This window comes from Balaenoptera ricei, chromosome 11 (assembly GCF_028023285.1).
Source record: "Balaenoptera ricei isolate mBalRic1 chromosome 11, mBalRic1.hap2, whole genome shotgun sequence".
Classification (NCBI taxonomy): Eukaryota; Metazoa; Chordata; class Mammalia; order Artiodactyla; family Balaenopteridae; genus Balaenoptera; species Balaenoptera ricei.
This window is the reverse complement of record NC_082649.1, coordinates 25580965-25601466: the sequence shown is the minus strand read 5'-3', so window position 1 is coordinate 25601466 and position 20502 is coordinate 25580965. Positions and strand designations below refer to the sequence as shown.

The 20502-nt window shown below is 40.6% G+C and overlaps 1 long non-coding RNA gene across 2 annotated transcripts in view; it reads right to left on the bottom strand.

The window, feature by feature from the left end:
- Positions 1-20502, bottom strand: part of LOC132374614 (uncharacterized) — a 58017-nt gene that overhangs the window by 23713 nt on the left and 13802 nt on the right. Inside the window, exon 2 of one of the 2 annotated variants that reach the window (XR_009505694.1) lies at positions 2761-2887. The exons of the other annotated variant lie outside the window; for it this stretch is intronic. This is a non-coding gene — a long non-coding RNA (uncharacterized LOC132374614). The remainder of the gene's footprint in view (positions 1-2760; positions 2888-20502) is intronic. 2 annotated transcript variants of the gene reach the window in all.

Here is a 20502-nt window from a genome sequence, read left to right as displayed (position 1 = left end):
AACAAACAACACAAAAACAAGCAACAAAGTCCTTCTAGTCTTTGTACTAGAGATGGTGAACAGATTGTTCCTCAGATAAGTGAGAAATGGCCTTAAGTTGTAATAATCAGAATTTAGACATATCATAATTTTGGTACAGATGCGATAGAGAGCCCAGGGGATTAAAAATCTGGTGATAAATAGGGAAGTGGGTAAGATTTTCAGAGGAGAGACTTAGTTAACATTGGAATGGGTTATATTGATGAAGATTGTTCAAAGGACATTTGTTCTCGGCAGACATTAAAACAGGATAGAATCTCACTCCGCTTGGCCAGCACAAATTAATTCTCAGGCCTCTTAAGATTTTGCAACACTATGATTCTCCATAGGGTGCAATAAAATTTTACTACCACATTTTTCCTATGGAATGTCATGAAATGGACATCTCTCAGAAGTGGATCATCCTGGTCAAAGTAAACCCCACTTCCTTATGCCTAACACAGCCACACATGGACACATAACCTAAGATTTGTGATTTGGGGGGGATAATCTTCAGGACATTAAACAATGATCCTTAACACTGGCTGCATATTATAACTATCTGAGGAGCTTTAAAAAAATTGATGCTGCAAGACTTTCAGTACACTGAAAACTGTAAAACACCATTGAAAGAAATTACAGAAGACATAAATAAATGGAAACATTTCATGTTAATGGTTTGGATGGCTTAACACTGTTAAGATGGTAATACTCTTCAAATTTATATACAGAGTCAATGCAATTCCTATCAAAATCCAGTCTGGCTATTTTACAGAAAGTGGTAAGCTGATCCTAAAATTCATATGGAAATTCAGGGGACCCAAAATAGTCAAAACAATCTTGAAAAGGAACAACAAAGTTGTAGGACTCACGCTTCTTAATTTCAAACTTACTACAAAGCTACAGAAATCAAGACTGTTGGGTACTGGCATAAGGTTAGACATATAAATCAATGGGATAGAATTGAGAGTCCAGAAATAAACCCAAGTGTCTATGGTCAGTTGACAAGACTGCCAAGACATTCAGTGGGGAAAGAATAGTCTTTTCAACAAATGGTGATAGGACGTGCGATACTGTGATTCACACTAAGATATGTTTGGTCTTCATCCCCATTTCTGGCACAAAACTTGTTGTGGATTGGTTATGATTTCAAATCCACTTGTTTATGACTTAAGTGCAGTCGTTTGATCTAAGGGTGACTTTGTTTATCTTGAGGAAGCTGTGCCAAGATGATGTCATTGACATCTACTGTGGATCAGCACACAGTAGTTCAGCTATTGAGAGGTGTCGCTGGGGGGCTGATGGATCAGAACATATGGAAGAGTGGCTAACACGTGATGGACATTTACACTTTAAATACCGAGTATTTGTGAAGGTTTACCGAGAGCATTCAGTCTGTGCAAGGCTATTCTTTGCTGATCAAAATAGCTCTCCGAAGAGCTTAAGACACTGGCTCCTGCCATGGCCACTCCTGGTCAGCAGTGGTGTTAAACCATGCAGCAGTCTCAGGAAAAGAAGGGACATCTGTTCCTGCCTTGGCGAGGCTACTCCTCAGAGGGGTGGTGCAAGCGTGTAAGGGTCCCCGGAGCAGCCCACCTTACTGGCCAACACTGGCACCTTCACTCCACTAGCATTGAGCTCTAGCAACAAAAGGGACTTTCTGTTGGCACTGGCAGCTGGATATCTGCTCTTGGGTGACTAAGCTGACTCTACTGAGAACCAGCTTGTAGAAAGGTACACCTCAACTAAATTTGGACTTACTTCTTTCACCTCCCCTCTGCCTGGGGCAGTAGTATAATTCATCTGTCATTGGTTTGAAGTATGAAATCTCTTTATTGGCTTATTAAGAGACATTATCCTGTATGCTATTGGCTTGTGAAATATTACTATTATAAATTACATTACTGCCTTGAACCTGTGTTAAACAAATTATTGGCAAAGACAATCTCAGTCTCTGAGCATAATTTGCTGGACAAAACAGAACTCCCAAAACACTTGGAATTTCCTAAGTGATGAGAGCCATAAAGGTTTTTTGTTATGTTAATGAGGAGACTTTTGGAAAGCACCTAAGGTTGGTGGCTGGTTGCCAGGAGAATCAACCCTGTGATTTGAATGTTGGAACTTTCAGTCCCACTCCCCTGAACTCCAGGGAGGTTGAATCGATTGCCCATAGCCAGTGATTTAATCCATAATGTCTAAGCAATGAAGCCTCCATAAAAACCCAAAAGGACAGGATTCATAGAGTAGAGAAAAGATGGGGCCTAGATGGAGGAGTAGACAGACCATGAGCTCACCTCTTCTCACGAGCACACCACAATCACAACTATTTGCAGAACAATCATCAATGAAAAAGACCAGAACCTACCAGAAAAGATCTTCTACAGCTAAAGACATAAAGAAGGAGCCACAACGAGATGGGTAGGAGGGGCATACTCATGATATAATCAAGTCTCATACTCCCAGGTGGGTGACCCACAAACTGGAGAATAATTATATTACAGAGGTTCTCCCACAGGAGTGAGAGTTCTGAGCCCCACATCGGGTTCCCCAGCCTGAGGGTCCTGTAATTGGAAGATGAGCCCCCGAGTATTTGGCTTTAAAGGCCAGTGAGGCTTAATTTTGGGAGTCCCAAAGGACTGGGGGAAACAGAGACTTCATTCTTAAAGGCCACACACAAAATTTCACACTCTCCAGGACCCAGGGCAAAAGCAGTAATGTGATAGGAGCCTGGGCCAGACATACCTGCTGATATTGGAGAGTCTTCGGAGAGGCAGTAGGCGGCTGTGGCTCACCCTGGGGACACGGACACTGGCAGCAGCCATCTTGGGAGCTTCTTTTACAGCATGGACACTGGTGCTGGCAGGCGCCACTGTGAAATACTCATTAGCACCAAGACGTGGCCCCACCCAACTGCCTGCAGGCATCAGTGCTGAGATGCCTCGGCCAAACAACTAACTGGGAGGGGACACAGCCCACCCCACATCAGCAGCCAGGCTGCCAAAGGCTTCCTGAGCCCACAGCAACCACTAGACATGCCTCTAGACATGGCCCTACCCACCAGGAAGCCTGCCCTAGCCCCTGGACCAGCTTCGCCCACCAGGAGGTAGACACAAGCCACAAGAAAACCACAGTCCCACAGCCTGCTGACCCAGCCTGCCCATAGCAGGCCAGACCCTGCCCTGCCACCAGCTGGGCCACAGCCTCGAGCTTTGGGACACCCTGGACTCCACACCCAACTGTGTCAGGAATCAGCCCCCCACACCAGAGATCTGACACCAGCTCTGGGATCCCTGGGCCCTGCAGCCAGACTCCAGGACCTGGCTCTGCCTGCTAGTAGTCTGGCACTAATCCCAGGACCTGGTTTCACCCACCAGTGGGTGGGCAACTATCCTGAAGTCTTCTAGACCCTGAATCCACCCACCAGTGAGCCAGCACTAGCCCCAGAGCCCCCTGGGGTTCTGCAGTCAGCCACCTCATGACCTGGTCCCGCCACCCAGCAGCCAGCAGCCTCTGCACAAGGCAGGGCCTAGCAACCAACCAGACTAGGAGCCAACCAAGCCTACCAGACTGCCCACATAGTCAGCCTGCCACAAGAGAAGGACCCATGCAGCCCTCCTAGGGGGAACGCTGAGAGCATATAGCTTGGGTGATGAGAGAGGAGTACACTGCTAGGACACATAGGATGTCTCCTACAGAGGGCCACTTCTCCAAGGTTGGGAAACGTAACTAACCTACCAGATACATAAAAGTGCAAACAGCAACTTAGGCAAAATGAGGTGGCAGAGGAACATGTTCCAGACAAAGGAACAAGATAAAGCCTCAGAAGAACTAAGTGAACTGGAGATAGGCAATCTACCTGAGAAACCGTTCGGGGTAATGATAATAAAGATGATCAAAGAACTTGGGAGGAGAATGGATGCACAGAGCAAGAATTTAGAAGTTTTTAACAAAGAGTTAGAAAATATAAGAAAAGCCAGAGATGAAGAATACAGTAACTGAAATGAAAAAACATGCTAGAAGGAATAAGTAGTAGACTAAATGACACAGAGGAACAGATAAGTGAGTTGGAAGACAGAGCAGAGGAAATCACTGCCACTGAACAGAAAAAAGAAAAGAGAATGAAAAGAAATGAGGACAGTTTAAGAGACCTCTGGGACAACATCAAGGGCAGTAATATTTGCATTATAGGGGTCCCAGAAGGAGAAGAGAGAGAGGAAGGGGCTGAGAACATATTTGAAGACATAATAGCTGAAAACTCCCCTAATCTGGGAAAGGAAACAGTCACCCAAGTCCAGGAAGCACAGAGAGTCCCATACAGGATTAACCCAAAGAGGAATACACCACAACACACTGTTATCAAAATGACAAAAATTAAAGATAAAGAGAGACTATCAAAAGCAGCAAGGGAAAAGCAACAAATAACATACAAGAGAAATCCAATAGGACTATCAGCTGATTTTTCAGCAGGCACTCTGCAGGCCAGAAGGGAGTGGCACAATATATTTAAAGTGATGAAAGGGAAAAACCTACAATCAAGAATCTCTACTCAGCAAGGCACTTGTTCAGATTTGATGGAGAGATCAAAAGCCTTACAGACAAGCAAAAACTAAAAGAATTCACTAAACCAGCTTTACAACAAATGTTAAGGAACTTCTCTAGGCAAAAAAGAAGGCCACAACTAAATACAAGGAAATTACGAAATGGAAGAGCTCACTGGTAAAGGCAAACATGCAGATGGGGTAGGAAATAATCCATGCACAAAGCTAGTAGGAAGGTTAAAGGACAAAAGTAGTAAAATCATCTATATCCACAATAAGCAGTTAAGGGATAAAACAATTAGATGAAAAATATGATTATCAAACAGTAATTGTGAGGGGAGGAGAGTACAAATCAAATGCAGGGTTTTAAAAATGCATTTGAAATTGAAACAATCACCTATATATATATATATATATATATATATATATATATATATATATATATAGACTACTCTATAAAAACTTCATGGTAACCACAAACCAAAAATCTATTAATAGATATACACAAAAAAGAAAAAAAGGAATCCAAACATAACACTAAAGATAGTCATCAAATTACAAGAGAACAAAAGAAGAAGAAAGGAAAAAATAAAGGTCTACAAAAACACCCCCAAACAATTAACAAAATGGCAATAAGAACATAGATACCAATAATCACCTAAATGTAAGTGGACTAAATGCTCCAATCGAAAGACACAGAGTGGCTGAATGGATATAAAAACAAGACCCGTATATATGCTGCCTACAGGGTACTCACTTCAGATCTAAAGACACACAGACTGAACGTAAGGGGATGGAAAAAGGTATTCCATGCAAATAGAAATCAAAAGAAAGCCAGAGTAGCAATACTTATATCAGACAAAATGGAATTAAAAATAAAGACTGTTACAAGAGACAAAGAAGGACACTACATGTTGATCAAGGGATCAATCCAGAGAGCAGGGAGGGTGGCATGTCCGGAGGGCACAGAATTTCCATGCCCTTTTCCACTTGTATCCTGCCCTAGGCATCTCTTCCATCTGGCTATTCCTGAATTATATCTGTTGACTGAAAAAAGAGTACACAACTCAAGAGCTGTGAGTTCAGTTTTATTTGGGGCAAAATGAGGACTACAGCTGTGGAGACAGCCTCTCAGATAACTCTGAGGAACTGCTCCAAAGAGGTAGGGAGGGAGGTCAGTATATTCATGATTTGGTGAAGGGGGTACATGCCATCAAGCACAGATCTCGGTGGAAGGTTGCTGCTAGTAACGAGGAGCAGATGTCTCTGTTAGTGATTTTAGTGCTTTTCTTGGTATGAGAAGATGCAAAAATTGGGTTCATAAAACTTTCTTCTGAAAATATCTAACTATCTAAAGGCCCGTTCTGCCAGTTTTTCCAGAGCAAAGAGTGCCTCATTTCTGATCTCCATCCTGAACTCCTTTCAGGGTGTGTTAAAGGTCAGTGACTACAGTGGCTAGTGATTTAACTCTTGTAGAACCAGATGGAGAGGACTTTTTTTTTTCATTATCATATTCTTTTATAATAAACCAGTAACCTAGTAAGCAAATGTCTTCCTGAGTTCTGTGACCTTCTCCAGCAATTACTAGAACTCAAGCAGGGGGTTGTGGGAATCTCTGATCTATAGCCAGAGCCCAGGTGATAATCTGGACATGCTATTGAACCTGAAATTAGGGACGGGGCAGTCTTAGGGGACTGAGCCCTTAACTTGTGGGTCTGATATTGAGTTGAATTGTAGGACACCCAGTTGGTGTCAGAGAATTGCTTGGTGACACAGGGGGAAAACTCACACACTGGAATTAGGTGCAGAATTGTAGTTGGTGATCAAAAGCAAGACCAGAATCAGAATTTTAAGATGATTGGATATCCACATACAGAAGAATGAAGTTGGACTCCTACCTCATTCCATATACAAAAATTAACCCCAGGACTTCCCTGGTGGCTCAGTGGTTAAGAATCTGCCTGCCAGTGCAGGGAACATGGGTTCAAGCCCTGGTCTGGGAAGATCCCACATGCTGCGGAGCAACTAAGCCCCTGCACCACAACTACTGAGCCTGTGCTCTAGAGCCCACGAACCACAACTACTGAGCCCACGTGCCACAACTACTGAAGCCCGTGCCTAGAGCCTGTGCTCCACAACAAGAGAAGCCACCGCAATGAGAAGCCCGCGCACCACAACAAAGAGTAGCTTCCACTCGCCGCAACTAGAGAAAGCCCGTGCGCAGCAACAAAGACCCAATGCAGCCAAAAATAAATAAATTAAATAAATTAATTAAAAAAAATTAACCCCCAATACATCAGAGACATAAATGTAAGAGGTAAAACTATAAAAGAAAACATAGGTGTAAATCTTCATGATTTTGAACTGGGTAATGGTTTCTTAGATTTGATACCAAAAGCACAACCAATAACGAAAAAATAGATAAATTGGACTTCATCAAAATTAAAACTTTTGGGACTTCCCTGGCGGTCCAGTGGTTAAGACCCTGTGCTTCCAACGTAGGAGGCACGGGTTTGATTCTTGGTCAGGGAACTAAGAGCTCACATGCCGTGCAGCATGGCCAGAAAATAAATAAAGAAAAATAAAAATTTTGTGCCTCAAAGAGCAGTATAAAATGAAAAGCCAACCTACCAAAAACTGGGAGAAAATATTTGTAAATCATATATCTGCAAATCATATATTAGATATCAATAAATCTATACTGTGGTATCCAGAATATATAAAGACTCTTACAACTCAACAATAAAAAGACATACAACTCAATAGAAAAGTGAATGAGAAATCTGGATAGACATTTCCCAGAAGAAGATATACAAATGCACAATAAACACATGAAAAGAAGTTCAACGTTATTAGTCACAAGGGAAATGCAAATCAAAACCACAATGAGATACTACTTCTTCATACCCACTAGGAAACTATACTTGAAAACACAGATAATATCAAGTGTTACTGAGGAGAAAGTGGGGAAACTATTACCCTCATACACTGCTAGTGGGAATGTAAAATAATGCAGCCACTTTAGAAAACAGTTTGGCAGTTCTTCAAAAAGCTAAACATAGTGTAACTATCTGACCCAGTAATTTGACTCCTAAATGTATACCCAAGAGAACTGAAAACATATATCCACACAAAACCTTGTACACGAATGTTCATAGCAGCAGTATTCATAATAGCCAAAATGGAAACAATCCAAATGTCCATCAACTGATGAATGGATAAACAAAAGGTGGTATAGCTATACAATAGAATATTATTCAGTCATAAAAAGGAATGATGTAGGGATTCATGCTACAGTAAGTATGACCTTGAAAATATGATGCTAGGTGAAAAAAGTCAGTCACCAAAGGCCACATACTGTATGACTCCATTTTAATGAAATGTCCAGAATAGGCAAATCCATAGAGACAGAAAGTAGATTAGTGGTTGCCAGGATTTAGAAGGAGGAAGGAATGGGGAGTCAATAGGTACAAGTTTCTTCTGGGGGAGATGAAAATGTTCTGGAATTAAGGAGTAGTGATGGTTGCACAACTTTGTGAAGACACCAAGAACCACTCAGTTGCATACTTTGAGAGTGTGAATTTTATGGTATGTAAATTATATCTCAAAAAATTCTATGAAAAAATACTGATGACTAGTCTCTAGTCAGATCAATCAAATCCAAATATCTGGGCATGAGACCGGGGCATTTAAATTTTTAAAGGCACCCTGGTGATTCTGAAGCACCAGTGGCTTGTAATCCACTGCATTAAATAAACCATCAATCTTTTTTTTTTTATTGTGAATTTGTTGGCAGAGATTAACAAGATTCTTTGACCTTCCATGGCTCTAATGGTAATTTTGATGGGGACAGATGGTAGGAAAAGGTCTAGAGTAATGGTAGCTAAAATTTACCAGTGTCAGAATTCACCAGTGCTATCAACAAAGGGATATATTGCTTCAATTCATTATAATGTGTTTTTTAAAAACAGTTTTCCCCAGTGCTAATCAGTTGGTGTGTTCTTACATGTTCTCCGTGTTGCAATATCATTGAAGATTTTTCAAAGGAGGTAACATTACCCTTAATTACAGTGTCACTGTAACAATGTGTACAATCTGTAATGTCAGGGTTTTATTTTTTTAATCTACTCCTGCTTCAAAGTTCCCACTGGGATAGCTATGGTGACCCCTAGCTCTGAGGATTTCCCTTTGGACCCAGAAGTGGGATGCAGACTTCAGATCCTGGGGCTGTCCAAAGGGTGGGGTGCTTTAAGCAAGCACAGGCTAAACTATTTCACCTATCCTAACTGAAGGCAAGAACCACAACTGCCAAGTAGTTTTTAATTTTACTTTATCATTTGTTTAATATTCCCACTTAATTCCAAAAAGGAAGTTGAAGTAATTTGATTGTCTAAGAAGGTAGATTTAGGCCCAAAGTAGGCCTCATAAGCAAAGTATTCATTTTCCAGCATGGTTCCTTATGCAGAGAGATATGAGCCTAAAAAATCCACTTAACCTGAATATTATGTATCATTTTGGAAAATGTTTTCTACATGGTCTAATCCCGTGATGAGAAGCAGCAGGGACAAAGCCATGCAGAAGATGTAATGGCGAAGTTCTCTACTGGGAAACACCTTGTTTCTGCTAAGATACCAGAATTATACACACTTTTTTTACTAGAAAAGTTTAGCACATTTAAGCAATAACCTTTCTGAAACATGTAAGTCTCTAAATAATGGCTTTCAAACTTTTAATCTCCTATTAATAAGCATAATAGATGGAATGCAAAACACTCTCCTGAAGCATATCAGAGTTATACAAAATAACTCTACCTATAACTTTGCTACTTTGTACTCCTTACAAGAAAGCATATCAATATTGAAGTAAGTAAAAGCAATGTTATTAATATTGAATCTAGACTTCTGTTCATTGTACTAGTCTTTGCTAATATTGAATTATACTAATTACATTAATATTTAATTTGGGGATAGATTCAATAGAAATGCAATTACGACAAGCTATTGTGGGAGGTTCAATACTAGGGCAATATACTGAATCTACTGAATTTAGAATTACCCTAATAATAACATCAATTTAGACAAGCTTCTTCCTAGATATTTCTGACCTAGCCATGATGAAGAAACTGGTACCACACAGCCCTGTTACTATAAACAACCACAAAACTAGGTAAAGTATATAAAATAGACACTGGACAACAGTCTGGGAGGACTGTAATTCCTGAAAGAAGGGAAACAAACAAGGTAAGTTACATATACATACAAAAAACTTGACTGATGAATTATCTCAAACATATAAAGAGAAAATAATACTAATCCTACACAATCCTTTTTAGAAAATAGAGGAGGGGGGAACACTTACAAATTTGTTTTATGAGATCAGAGTTACTCTTATATCAAAACCAAAAAAAGACATTACAAAAAACCCCCCCAAAACTGCTGACCAATATTATCAAGAACATAGATTAAAAAGTCCTTAACAAAATTTTAGCAAATTGAGCCCAGCAACATGGAAAAAGAATAATTATCATGATCAAATGGGGTTTATTCTGGGAATGCAATGCTAGTTTAACATTTGAATACAAATTGATGCAATAACAGAATAAAGAAGAAAAATCATGTGATCATCTCCATGGACGCAGGAAAAGCATTTGACAAAATATAACACTCATTCATGATAAAACCTCTCAGCAAACACAGAATAATAGGAAACTCTCTTAACCCAATAGAGGACATCTACAATTAGCAACATACTTACTAGTGAAAGATTGAAACTTTTTTCCCCTAAGATTAAGATCAGGACAAGTATTCCACTCTCACCACTCCTAGTAGAGGTCTTCAACAGTGTAATAAGACAAGAAAAAAAAGGCATAAAACTATAAAGGAAGGAGTAAAACTATCTTTGCAGATGACATCATCCTATACATAGAAAACCTTAGACAACTTAACAAAAGCTACTAGAACTATTAAGTGAATTTAGGAAAGTTTCAGAATACAAGATCAATATACAAAACTCAGTTGTATTTCTATATATTAGCTAATGAACATTTGAAAAATTAAGCTTAAAATAATGCCATTTAGAATAACATAAAAAACCCAAAGTCAGGTATGCACTTAATAAAACATATGTAAGATATATACCATGAAAACTACAAAATATTGCTAAGAGAATCAAAGAAGACAAAAAAAAATGGAAAGAAATATTTACTGTCTCTTGTTAAGATGTCAATTCCCCAAAAGTGACCTAAAGATTTGACACAACCGTAATCAGAATCCCAGAAGACTTTTTTTTTGTAGAAATTAACAAATAGACTATAAAATTTTTATGGAAATTTGAAGGGTCTTAAAGAGATGAAGCAATTCTGAAAAAAAAAAAGTTGGAGGATATACACTATTTCAAGATTGCTAAAATCCTATGGTAATCAAGACAGTGTGGTATTAGCATAAAGGCAGACAAACAGATCACTGGATCAGAACACTGTATAAGAGTAGAACCATATGTATTAATTTTTGACCAAGGTACTAAAGAAGCTCAATAAGGGAAAAAAATACTTCTATCAAATGGTGCTGAAACAACTGGCTATCTAGGGAAAAAAAAAATCAATTGCAACTCATACCAAACACAAAAAATAGTTTGAGATGGATCATAGCTTTTAATGTAAAAGCAGAAACCATAAAGCTTCTAGAAAAAAAACACAGGGGGTTATCTTTGCAAATATTTCTTTGTCAGGACCCACAAAGCACTAATCATAAAAGAAACAAATTGAGAAAATTGACTTAATTGAAATTTAAAACTTCTGTTCATCAAAAGACCCTGTTAAGACACTGAAGAGAGTTCCTTGGTGGCCTAGTGGTTAGGATTCTGGGCTTTCACTGCCATGGCCCGGGTTCAGTCCCTGGTCAGGAAACTGAAATCCCGCAAGCCGTGCAGCGAGGCCAAAAAAAAAAAAGACATTGAATAAGCAAACTATATGTGGGAGAAAATATTCACAACATACAATCTGACAAAGGACTTGTATCCAGAATATATGAGCAACTCTTATGACTCAATAATTAAAAGATGAACAAACCAATTTTTAAAAAGTAGTCAAGAAGATTTCTACTTTCAGAAAGATGGAGTAGACATACTTTTCCCATACTCCTCCTGCTAAGTACAGCTAAAAACTCTGGACATTGTATATAAAGCAAAGATAAGAATACTCTGAAAGGTGGGGAAAAGGCAGACCAGCTATAGACCTCAGGAACTGAGGAACAAGGTGGTAAGTTCCCTGGGTTTTCTTTTTGCCTCATATATCCCAGACTGGATGCTGGAGAAGCCAGCAATCTGGAAATGCCAATGGCTGCGCACATGCACACACACAGATACACACACATACACACACACACACACACACACGTGCTCTAGAAAAGCCTGCTGGCTCTAGCCAAAGGACCAAAAGGGACAGCCTTGGGTCTGGTTCCAGCTGTTCAATCTTTTTTTGTACGCTGTGAGGAATAAATCACCCTTCTAGCCTAAACTTTAATGGGGTTTAACGAAGAGCCCTAATTCAACTTAAAACTATTCTTTTTTTCTGAGATCAAAACTCTACTTTCTTATCTCAAGTTAATTCTGCTCCTTTCTTTAACTGTGTCAGCCATGCTTGCCCCACTTTCTTCAGTGTTTAGCCTGTATCCTATATTGCATCTCCTCAACATCAGTTTTTTTGAGCCATAATTTTCTTCAATATGTACCCATTTAAAATGCATAATCTGATAAGTTGTGATGCATGCATATACCAAAGAAACTATAACTGCAGTCAATATATAGAACATTTTCATCACCCTCAAAAGTTTCATCTTCCTTCCTGGCAGTCCATCTCTCAGCCCCAAGTGTTTTTTTGGTCACTAAATTTGCATTTTCACTATAGTTTGTATTTATACTTTTGGGTCTGGCTTTTTTCACTCAGCATATGGTTTTGCATGTGTGTCACATTTACCTGTAGTTTGTTCCTTTTTATTGTTGAGTAGTATTCTACTGTACAGATATATACCACATTTTGTTTATCCACTCACCAGGTGAAAGACATTTGGGTTGTATCCTATTTGGGCCATTAGTGTGAATAAAACTGCAATGATCATTCATGGAAAAAGAAATGATGACACAGAAGTATATTTATTGATAGGGAAAAATGTTCATGACCAATTGCTAAATGAAAAAAATAGGTTACAGAACAGTTTATATAATATGGACCCAATTTTGTAAAGAATATATTTGTGTAAATAAGTAAATGCATAGAAAAAAGTCTCAAATGTTAATGATGGTTATCTCTGGGTGTTGAGATTACATGATTTTTAAGTTAAAAACCAATAAAGTGGGCAAAAGACTGTAACAGACACTTCACAAAGGAGGATCGGCCAATTAGTACATGAAAACTGATCCTTAGTCATCAAGGAAATGCAAATTACAGCCACCATGTGATGCCACGACTGACAGCACCAAGTGTGGGCCAAGATATAGAGCAACAGAACCTCATATGTTACTAGCAGGAAAGTAAAACTGTACAACCACTTTGAATACTGGTCTGGCAGTTTCTTGTGAAGTTAAACATGCACCTACCCTATGACCCAGAAAATACACCTCTAGGTATTTACCCAGGAGAAATGAAAACATTGGACACAGAAAAGACTTGTGCATGAACATTCATAGCAGTTTTATTCCTAACACAGAATGTTCCAGTAAGAAAATTAGATTTCAAAAAATTTTACCTTTCTCTCTTTTCTTTTCCTAGCCCTGGCTTCAAAACTAGAATAGCACAAACTAGAAACAACTCAAATGTCCATCAGTAGGAGAATGAATAAACAAAACGGGTCCTTCCATACAAACAAATATTATTCAGCAATAAAAAAAAAATAACGAAAGAAAATCATTTCTGATACACACAACATATGGATGGGCCTCAATATCGTTATGCCGAGTGAAAGAAGCCAGGTACAAAAAGATACATACTGATTCCATTTATATGAAGTTCTGAAATAGGCAAAACCAACCTGTGGCAAAAGAAATCAGGGGAGTGGTTGCCTGTGGAGTGGGGTGGGCTGGGAGGGGTTGACAGGGATGGGGCCTGAGGGATATCTGGGGGTTATGGCAGTATTCTGTATCGTGATGGGTATGGGTTACACAGACAGATGTGACTGCTGAAGCTCAGAACTGTACACTTAAGACCTGTCATTTCCGGCTTCCCTGGTGGCGCAGTGATTAAGAATCCGCCTGCCAATTCAGGGGACACGGGTTTGAGCCCTGGTCCGGGAAGATCCCACATGCCATGGAGCAGCTAAGCCCATGCGCCACAACTACTGAGCCTGAGTTCTAGAGCCCGTGAGCCACAACTACTGAGCCTGTGCGCCACAACCACTGAAGCCTGCGCGCCTAGAGCCCGTGCTCCGCAACAAGAGAAGCCACCACAATGAGAAGCCCGCGCACTGCAAGGAAGAGTAGCCCCCGCTCGCTGCAGCTAGAGAAAGCCCGCGTGCAGCAATGAAGACCCAACACAGCCAAAAATAAATAAATAAAATAAATAAATTTATAAAAAACAAAGAGCGGTCCTTTCACTGTACATGAGTTAATACTTCAATAAAAATGGGGAAAATTAAAAACAAACAAATCTTTTTGTTAATGTAAATTTCAAACATAAAAACAGTAGAAATTATACTTTTATGAGTACTCCATTATAATTAATGATTTGCTAACTTCTGTTACTGGCAATAAATTGCTTAGACACACGTCACAACTAATTCCCCACTTGTTCATGAGCCAAGAATGACTGTGTGTTGACTTTCTAATAAAAGGCTTTTTCCTCCCTTGTCAGGTCTCACGGTTTGAGAAATTTCTAGAATTTTAGAAAGGTAGAATTTTCTAGCCTTCTCAGGGATTTCAATGGAATGTCAAAATTTGACCCATGGACATCTATTGAAAAAATGTGGTCATTTTCAAATACCAGAGAGGTTTCATATTTTAGGTTTATTTTTTTTAACTGGTCAAGATTGCCTTTAGGAGGAAACAACCAGGATTGATTGATTGATTGATTTTAAAATAAGGTCAATATTTTTTCTGTTTCACCAACTGAAGGACTACAATGGTAATTTATGCCGTACTTCTCTCCATTCATATTTTAGAAGATGAATTAATGAAAGGAATGAGGTAGACTGGGGTTAGAATGCTGTTTTTACCAATTATCAATATTTGTTATGTGATCTTGAATAAATTTCTTCATCTTTCTGACCCTCAGTCTCCTCATCAATAGGCATAAGAATATGTACCTCAAATTGTCATAATGAAGATTAAATATCATCTGAGAAAAATGCGTGGACATCTGCCAGGAGCTCAGTAAATATTACTGCCTTCCCTTAACTCCTTAGCAGAGGACAAGAGTGAAGAATGTTCCTTCCTCCATATTTCAGAGGTAGGTACACTCTGAAATCTGGACCTTCTTTGGGGAATTTATACAAGCCCAGTTTGAACTGTTTTACAGGTGAGGTGGCTATGGGTGGATCGAGGCAGGTGCGAGTGGGAGGGCTGTGCGATCCTTGCCTTTTATCTCCCTAGAACATAATAAACATTTTACAATAACTAATGATGAAAATATTGTCTGCAGTTTCTATTCTTCTCGATGAAAGTGTACTTGGAAAGCCATTTCTTGTTGTTGTTCTCCCTGGAAAGCATTGATCTGGGACCCAGCTGGTGTGTGGGAGGCCAGCTTTCCCATGAACTGGTGGTGGGGACACGTCAGCACAGGCTGCCGAGATGAGTCTCAGACCCTGAACCATGCTCCCCAGTGTGTGTCAGGGAGGGCAGGCATGTAGAGGTCTCTCTACCCTTCCTTCCTTTTTGTTTAAAGACAAGATCCATTTCTACCTTTGTCACCCCCTGCAGAGCCAACAGATCTCTGAAGCCGAACCAGATCTCTGTAATAAATTACCTGAGAAAAGAGAAAAGGACAAAGTAACGTGTTTAGAAATCTGACTTTCTTCCTGGAGCATTCAGGGTTACCTGTTCCAAAAGGGCAGGGTTGCACTAAGGTGTGTGCTGGGGAGTTTGCAGGCTAACGTTCGTAGAAAAAGTTCAGTTGGTTCATTTAAGTCGTCATTTATACAGTTTTCATATTAAGGGTGAAATGTTTTCAAACCTGGGAAAATAGTGTTACAAAACAGCACTGGACATTTGTACTGCATGTACAAATAAGCCTATAGTTGACTAAACCTTTACAACAATTCTGCGAGGTTGGTAATGTATCACTCATTTTCTAAACGAGGAAACACAGGCTCAAAGAAGTTGTGTGTTTGCTTGGTGTCATATACGTGGTAAGGAAGAAAACGAGGCCTAGAACCCTGGCCTCCTGGCTCCAAATCTTTTCCCACTAGATGGTCCATGAATGCTAGATGACAGTTTGAATTCTTTTGAGAGTAGTATTAGTGACTGGCCAGCGGAAAACTAGCCCAGACTATGAATCTGGGGATCCAGAGAGTGAGGGGAAAGTTGGAGACGTAGGAAGCAGATGTGAGATGCCGCACACAAACACCACAGCAAGGGCTTCAGGGCTAAGATTTGAGAGGAGCTTCTGATGGACTCTCTTGAATTGGATCCCCTTTCATATATTTATTTCCTTTCTGAGATTATACCTCTTTCTGGGCTGAGAACAACCAACGCAGAGTGAAGAACAAAGAAAATAGAAACACATATCATTTCCAGAGAGTGTCAAAAGTATCATCAAAATGAGGAAGAAATTCATAAATGTACATACATAATTTTTTTTCGATTAAAAACAGTGTCACACCAAGTAAAAGCTTGTTTGATTTTTTTTTTTTTGTCAGCCCAATGTATTTTTGTTAGCAATGTTGACCACTGAAATTATTTTCTTAGCACAGAATTTTCCAGTAAACCTCCCACATCGGTGTAAACTTCCTGTTCCTCTTCTTAGGCCCCTCATTACACGCAGCAGGAGAGCTGATATTCAGCAGAAAATTAACTTGGCAGCGTGTGTGCTTAAAGGCATCAAGTTCTAAGGAAAGGAAGTTTTTGTTTTGTTTTGTTTTGTTTTACAAAGCATTGCTTTTTACTTGTGGTGGGCCTTTTGAAGTTATGGATCTTATTTTCTGAAGATAGAGGCTTTTGGTTTAGCACAATTCTCAGTACCTGGAAAATATTCAGTGTGAGTTGTTGAACTGAGTGTTTAACATGTACTTCCCCTTGACCAAATAGAAACTTTTAGGGGTCATTTTTTTATTGTAGACAAGCTTATAGGAACAGGCGATCTTTGGAAATTGGGGAAATTGATTCGTGAGGACTATGGTCCAAGAGCACACTTTTTAAAAAGGGGCCTTTGACCCTTTATTAAGCACAAAACAATCACACAGCTAATGTAAACCTCCTCTTAAATTTGTGGTTATCAGGCTTGGCTGTATATTATAATTACCTGGGGTAGAACGAGTGGTAGGATTTTTTAAAAAATACTGCTGCCAGGTCTCAGACCCAGTCTTATACACTGTATAATGGGTCTAATCTACAGCCTGGGCTTCAGGCTTTAAAAAGCTTCCCAGGAGATTCTAATGGGCAGCCAAAGCTGAGCATCATTCTCTTACATGAATGAACACATTTTTAATCAGTACCTATTAAGTACCAGGCACTGTGCTGGGCACTTGTTATCTTTTATTTTTACTAACATGGAAATTGGGACTCACAGAGGTTGATTTGCTTACCATGATAGAGCAGCTAAGTGTTAAAGTTGGAAAGAAAAGAAAAAAAGATCCTATGACCTTACACTCTTTTTGCCATTTACATCATAGTAGTTAAAAAATATGCTAGTGACTGCAGAAGCCAATGTCTGACCTTTGAAAATGTAGACATGAGTAAATGAAGACTAACTCATTGAAGATCAGAAGGACAGTCCTCAGGATGCTATGAGAAGCCAGTTTTTAAACATATATGGAAATAAAATCTGGGTGTCAAGCCTATTGGATAGATATTTCCTTCTAATGTTTGAAAAACATTCTATTTTTCAAAACCCAGCAATGTCTCCTATTGAATTGGAAATTGCAGATTGTTAGAAGGGCCCGATGTCAGTCATTGCTGAGTTGGGCATCGGAGATGTATTTAGCCATTGAGGAGCAGGACCTGGGTGGCCACCACAAAGAAAATCAGGGCTGAGCTGTCCACAGGATGAGACTCACAAAGGTGCCCTACAGCAGAGTCAGGTCACATTCATTGCCCCTGTTGTAAACTAGCCGGCTGTGGGCTGAGACTGTGTATCAGTTATGCACATCCAGACTGCTTAGAGACCCCGGGAGCAGCTATTCCGTTAAGAAAAAGTAAACTAAGAAAAACAAGACTTCAACCACTCAACTGTAACTGTGGTGGAGAAGCTCAATGCCTGCCTGAAGGTGGCTTGTGACTTTAATGTGTGTGTGTGCTGTGTATTTTTTGGCTTGAATAACCTCTTATTCACAGTGCTATGCCTCAGGTGCCCCATTAATGCTTCCTTTTTCTTTCTAAATTTCCCTCCCTTCACGGTCTTTGCTCCATCCTTATAAACTCTTTGTCTGTTGGCTAAGAAACATTTGGAGTAAGCATGGATTGTGAACATTTTAGAGTCATGTCTAGAGCAGTGGGAACTATTTCAGAAAGAAAGAAAAATCTGAGACAAAGGCAGATGAGAAAGGGAAGTAGACACAAAGAATGAAAGGGGCAGGTAGAGAATGTAACAGGAAGGTACTTAAATAGACGGAGATAGAGAAGAACAGACAGTATAAGAAAGAATGAATGAGACAGAGACAGTCAGAATCCCAGCAAGAGAGGATGGAGAGAAACAGAGACAGGAGCTCAGAGAGAGCTAGACATATATATAGAGAGAGAGGGAGACAGACAGACAGACAGACAGACAGAGGCAGCCAGTCAGCAATGGAGAGAGAGAAACAGAGACAGGCAGCAGAGAAGACCAGACAGGAGACAGAGGGGGTCAGGGGTGAAGGGAGAAAGAAAGAGAGACAGATGTGCCGAGAGAGGAGCCTAGGGGACAGAGGCAGGCTGACGGGAGAAGGCAGTGAACAGAGGGGTGGGGCCGGCAGATGTGTGGTGTGGATGGCGCTCTCACAGAGAAACGAGAAGCCGGGCTGCTGTGCCAGGAGGAACAGCCTTTCCATCGGGGCTGCTGGAGGGGATGAGTTTAGTCATCCTAAATAGAAGGATTCCTTCCTCCCCAAGCCCAACCCAGGCTCCATCTGGAGGGCGGTCTGATGAATGTGGCTTCCAACACCAGCACCCTGGGCCATGGGAGGACCCCACAGAATTACAGATGTGGGAACCGAGATCCTCGTGGTGGACGTGTGTGGCTTCCTGGCCAGCCCTTCTCCATTCACTCCGTTTTCAGAAACAACCTCCCATGTTCGTGGGGAACCACCCCTCCCCACCTCCATCCCCTGTGGTTTTGTGGCATTGGCAGTACCTCCCACCACCCCCATTCCAGGGATAGTGTACAACTCAGGCTTGGCGTCTGATCCAGAGTATCAGTTTCTCCTGTGGTCAGTGACTAACTCAGGGGTAGGCACATAACTCAAGGGAGGCATATCAGAGCCAACCAGTCTCCTTTGGGGGTTTGTTTGGGCTCCAGGGTTTGCCCTCAGATCCAGAATTGAACCCTCCAGACATGTTGGCTGCAGCTGGGGCTGCCATCCTGCCAACTTGCATAGTCTGAAGATGAAACCAACACACAGAGCAGCAGAGAGTAAAATGAAGAACCACTGCATTCTTGTGGCCTCTTCTGAATACTGTCCAAGCTGTTTCTGAAGTCAGAACTATCTCTAGAGTTATTATTTACAAAAGCCAGTAGATAACCTTCTTCTCTGACAGCATAAACCAGTTCGAGTTGGAGTTTCTGTTACTTGCAACCAAATCCTAATTGATATAATGTTTTGGGTTATATCACCACATTCTATAGACATGGAGTTTAAGTAACTTATCTAAGATTTTAGCTAGTTGGTGCCAGCACATGAACTGAGGTTTCACCTACCTCTACGCCCTTGAACTCACTCTTTCCTTCTCTCCCCCTCACTTGATTTTACAGTTAAGATATCAGGCCCATTTCAAACAAATGGTTTTAGCGACTGCACAAGCTCTGGAAATGCCGACTTTAGGCAAAATTGCCATCCCCAGGCAATGCTTATCTTGGCTCAGCTATTTCCTTATTCTGTGATGTACTCTTCTCCCTTCCTAGCCATGGTAAGCAGAATATGACAGGTATCACAGATACTTTTATATGAACTTACCCAGTAGAACCTTTTACCTTTAAAAGAGACCCTGAAGGAATAAACTTCTAATGCAGGGATCCCAAATATTGTAGCATATGGTTAGAGGACATACTTGGAGTTGCTGAACCGTCTTAGAATTCTCTGAACTGTCAGTGAGCACTAGGTCCAATAGTCATTTTATAAGATTGTAAATGAAACCTCACTGAAGAATCCTGAAAAATGTCCCCCATGTAACACATTTAGAGCAGTGGTACTCAAGCTTCACTGCGCATTAGACTCACTGGAGAGCTTGTTAAAACAGACTGCTGGCCCCATCCCCAGAGCCTCAGCTACAGTGGGACTGGGGCAGGGCCTGAGAATTTGCATTTCTAAAAAGTTCCCAAGTGATGCCGATGCTGCAGTTCTGTCTGGGTGGCACCCCACTTTGAAGATCAGGTTTAGATTTAAAAATACACCTCTGAGAGAGCTCGGCCGGCTGACATGAAACCTCCACACTGCGCTGCCCTAGTCCTAGATACTAGTAGACTAGGAGTAGACTACTTCCTTCCACCTCCTACCTCATCCCCCAGCAGAGATGCCGGCCAGAGCTGGAGGTGCAGCTTGGGCAGTGGTGGAAGGGCCCCTGGTGCCCCACAGGTGAGCCCACTTGTGAATCAGATGCAGGACTACACCAG